Source organism: Suncus etruscus, chromosome 1 (assembly GCF_024139225.1).
Source record: "Suncus etruscus isolate mSunEtr1 chromosome 1, mSunEtr1.pri.cur, whole genome shotgun sequence".
Taxonomy (NCBI): Eukaryota; Metazoa; Chordata; class Mammalia; order Eulipotyphla; family Soricidae; genus Suncus; species Suncus etruscus.
In genome coordinates this window covers 137,388,093-137,392,897 of record NC_064848.1, presented here as the reverse complement: position 1 = coordinate 137,392,897, position 4,805 = coordinate 137,388,093, and the positions used below count along the sequence as shown (strand labels likewise).

Below are 4,805 nucleotides of genomic sequence, written 5' to 3'. Positions count from 1 at the left end.
TCAGGAACTAGATATGCAGGTGGGGTGGGACTTCCCTCTCTATTGGGTGGGAGGGACCCCGAAGTTGGATGCAGCACCTGGGCAGGTAAAGAAAGGCTGAGCCTCAGTTTCACAAGATAAATATTTGCACTCTGTGGGAGCACTCTGGGTCAGCCTGGAAGTTGGAACCAAAGTGCTGATGGAGTCCACAAAGCTGGTAGGATGTAGGCTGATGTAGGGGTCCAGGATGCAAGCAAATTGGGCTCAGCTCAGTACTCCCAGCCCCTGCTATTATTCGGCTCTCCCTCTCCCCACCGTTTATTAATGCCCCAAGCAGGCCACACCTGGACTCAACAGTCAGCCTGGACAGCCCAGCCCACCAGGAAATAGGAACCAGTTCCTTCACAGAAGTCACTTACAGCCCATGCAAGAAATAAAGTATCACCTTCCTTCCACACAGGTTGTCCTGGGTTCCCTCCCGAGACCCTGCAGCCACGACAGCAGCAAAGCGCGAAGACACCTCGATGAAGTGGACCAGGGCTTCTAATGAGCATTTAATAGCGTGGCAGGTGCCTTCTAATGAGTCCCATTTCTCAGTGTGAAGGAGAAGCCAAAGATTAACTTGCCCAGAGTCACCCTCCTCCCCCTGCTTAACTGGAATTTGCACCCCTGGTCTGGAGTGGAGCTGCCACTTCTGGGCCTGCAATACAAGGAGGGGCCAGAGTGGGATTAGGTGTGTGTGGGGGGGGGGGGTTCTTTGTGAAAGATTAGAGCTGTGGGTGCTGAGATTGGGACCAAGAGCCCAGTAATCAGAAAAAACAGCATCCAGGCAGAGGTGTGCAGTGGTATGAGCTAAGTGGAGAGATGCATCCTTGAAGGGGAGAGTCTCTAAGAGACGGAGCAGAGCAGAAACAGATAACAAAGAGCCTATTGGGCTGGCTGTCGCCGTCCCCCACTCGACGGGTCCTGCACCCCTTAACCTATTTCCTTCCAGCATCCATTGTGAAGCCCAGCAGCAGGGTGTGCTCTGGCCCCCTTTCCCGGAGGCTTTGCAAAATCCGCGGATGCAATGGGATGGGCTGGAAGAAGTCCACTCTCGCATTTCTCAGTGGAACTGGCTTTCCAGCTCGTTCACTCCATCAACAAAACTTTGCTCCGGGTCTGCTGTGCTTTGGAGGCAAAAATCCGCCTTTCTCCAACGCGCTCCTTGATGGAGGAACCGGTGAGAAACCGCGTCCCCTAGAGGTGACCGCCGCAGCCCGCGCCTGCGGGCCCCGGAGACACCGGACTCGCGCGCCCCCTAGTGGAGCCTCCAGGAACTGCTAGCGCCGGTCGGGTCCCTAAGGACCCCAGGATTAGGTAGACTGAGGCTCCCTCCAATGCTCCCTCCAATGCTTCAGTGTTCCCGACTCCATTTCCAGCTCCCGTTGGGTCCCAAACCCCTTCTCACGTCCACTGTCCACTGATTAAGCTGATCCAAAGGCCTGGTGCGGCCAGCAAATGTGGAGCCCTCTTTTTCCTCCTAGCAAGGTACCAGATCTTCCTATCTCTTCCCCCATTGAACTTTTCCTATTGGGTTCACCCCTGGGTGGAAACAGGAGACACAGGGTCTCTGGCCACAAGATCCCTGATATCTGAGCACATAGTTTAGAATCTAGAGGTAGCTTTTGTTGTCGCTAAGATCAGGAGTTTTGCAAATAAGACCCACCATCAAGTGTCAATATCCTCTTAGCACATCTGTCTGTCATTCTTCCTCTAACACAACAGGAATGACCTGGGTCTTGAACACACACCTCCTAAGAGTTGGATTGTGGGATTAATGGGATCTCATCCCACTCAGTATACTCCTTGTTACTCACTAGTTGGAAATATCTTTGAATGTAGCACCTTGGGTTGGTGTTTAGACCATCTATTACCAGTCTGTTTCTTCCTAACAAATACTTGCTTGAGGTTTCAAGAAAATGTTCTCTTGCATTTTCAGATTTCCCACTGAGCTTCCTGTTTCTTAGGAGTGAAGGCTTACATGTTGGCATTCCTGAACCCTTTTCTTCCTCGTGTGTGTGTGTGTGTGTGTGTGTGTGCGCGTGCGTGCGTGCATGTGTGTGTGTGTGTGTCTCGCATATTATTTTCTACATAGACATCCGCTTCCAGACCCATGTCTCTCCAGTATCTTGGCTTGGAACCTAATTCTAGATTGGAGGACTTTGATCCGCAAACCACATCTGCCGCCTAGGGCCCTGCCAAAGGAGCCCAAAACAAGATCTAAATCAATTTCTTCAACCTTTCTATGCCTACGGACCAGACCACAGAGCGGAGCATCCCCATAAAACAGTGCAGGAGGAAAGCTGGGAGAGCTCTCAGGCCTGGGAAAGCTGAGGCAAAGCAAGAATCTGGGATGGATGAGATTGATTTTTAAGCCTGTAAAGACTGTAGTGCTCACTTGGGGAAGGGGTCAATGCAGATAATCAACATCCTACCTGCCCATGTGGACTTCCTCCCATCTTTCCAGTGAGCTCAATGGACAGGCATAGTGGGGAGGGCTTGGCCTAGGGACACAGCACTCCAAAAGTGTTGGCTTTTAATTTTGTTTGCTTGATTTTGTTTGGGAGCCACACCTGAGTCTCTCAGGGGTTACTCTTGGCTCTATGCTCAGAAATTGCTCAAGGGAATCATATGGGATGCTAGGGATCAATGGACCTGGGTCTGCCATGTGCAAGGAAAATGCCCTATTCACTGTGTTATCGGTGCCAGATGTGGGAAAATCCACATGCTATAATCTCAGGGTGAAGTGGGAAGCGGGTCTGGAGCAGGGCTGTGACAGAAATAATCTAAACCAGGATGAAGATAGATGAAACATGGATCCAGGAACCTTTCCATCATGTGGAGCAAGAGGGAGAAGCCAGCGGGGACCACAGTATTTATTGGAAAGATAGAACCACTCCCATGGGTGGAGAGGGGGAAACTAAGGTAAAGAACTAGGTTCTTGCTTCGGCAGCACATATACTAAAATTGGAATGATACAGAAAAGATTAGCATGGCCCCTGCACAAGGATGACATACAAATTCATGAAGTGTTCCATATTTAAAAAAAAAAACTATCGGGCCCGGAGAGATAGCACAGAGGTGTTTGCCTTGCAAGCAGCTGATCCAGGACCAAAGGTGGTTGGTTCGAATCCCGGTGTCCCATATGGTCCCCCGTGCCTGCCAGGAGCTATTTCTGAGCAGACAGCCAGGAGTAACCCCTGAGCACCGCCGTGTGTGGCCCAAAAACCAAAAAAAAAAAAAAAAAAACTATCTAGAAGGTCTTCCTGCCCAAGTGGATCTCTGACATGTAAAAGAGGAAACCATATTGTTAAGGGAGAAGGTCAATATGGCCATAATAGTTTAGGGTGAAGCTTGGTTAACCCAACATCTCCCCCTACTATGTTTACTAAAATGCAGAAATATGAGACAGGAGCTGAAAGGGTGACTGACTGTATTCTACATAGGTACAGTAAAGACTGGGGAATTAAAAGAGAAAAAAATTTAGCCTAAGAGCAAGATGGCCTTTCTCAAGAAGCATTTGATTATATTTTCTTCTGTAGGCTTCAGATAGTCTAAGTTTACCTAACCCTAGAGAGTCTTTCTTCTAGGTTTCTTTTCTAGGGGAAAAGTTCTTCTCATGGTGGTTGTTGTAATTAGGGTCTGTAATTAAAGCCCTGGAGTTCTTTACAAGTCCTATGTCATTGCCAGGGTATCACAAAACATGCCCTGGTTTGCCAGTTGTTGCCAGGGCATCACAAAACATGTGCCAGGATTCCTCATTGCTACAATGACTTGAAATCTGTCCTTGGTTCTGGTGATGTGATCCAAAGTTTGGGGTATGTAGCCAATCTCAGAACAATTATAGCATAAGTCAAGTCAATATGACAAATGTTCAGGGTTAAAGGCCCACCTGAGGGGCCTGACAAATAGCATGGAGGTAAAGCGTTTGCCTTTCATGCAGAAGGTCATTGGTTTGAATCCCAGCATCCCATATGGTCCCTTAAGCCTGCTAGGAGCGATTTCTGAGCATAGAGCCAGGAGTAACCTCTGAGTGCTGCCGAGTGTGACCCAAAAACATAAACAAAACAAAACAAAAAAATGCCCACCTGCAACATATAAATTTTGGAGTTCCTATTCCTAACAGACAGGAATTCCTCTCTTACATAAGATTTACCCTCATTTTACTGGGTCTATGTAAAAAAAGAAAAAGGATAATGTTACAAAGTACTATTGGGGCTTTAGTGGACTATGGCTTTTGTTGTAGTATCTATCCCTTAATTGATGTCATGCTCTCTAATTCTGATACATAGGTATAGTAACAACACTGTTCTATGAAAAATTCCTCATGACACAATCCTGAGGGGGGAAGGAGAAGAGTGTTTGGAGCAGAGCCGCTGCAGGAAACTTCCAAACCAGGTTGGTGAGAGATGAAACACAGGTCAAAGGATGTTTTCACCATGTGAAGAGAGAGAAAAACTGACTGGGATGGCAGTATTTGTTGGGAAGATAAATAAATCCTCCCATGGGTGGAGAATAGGTTGGAGTGAAGAGCCTATCTAGAAGTCTTTCCACCCAGATGAGTTTTTCATATGTAAAAAGAGAAACCATAGGGGCTAGAGTGATAGCACAGAGGTAGGCGTTTGCCTTGCATGCTGCCAACCTGGGACAGACCTGGGGTTCAATCCTGTTATTCCATATGGTTCCCTGAGCCTGCCAGGAGCAATGTCTGAGTGCAGAACCAGGAGTAACCCCTGAGTACCACTGCCAAATGTGACCCCCTAAAAATCTCCCAATATTTTCTA

At 48.0% G+C, this 4,805-nt stretch overlaps 1 non-coding gene across 1 annotated transcript; it reads left to right on the top strand.

Moving 5' to 3' along the window:
• The first annotated feature begins 2,958 nt into the window (after positions 1-2,958).
• LOC126026130 (U6 spliceosomal RNA) lies at positions 2,959-3,065 on the top strand. Its single transcript, XR_007501573.1, has one exon. It is a non-coding gene; the product is annotated as a U6 spliceosomal RNA (small nuclear RNA).
• The last annotated feature ends 1,740 nt before the right edge of the window (positions 3,066-4,805 follow it).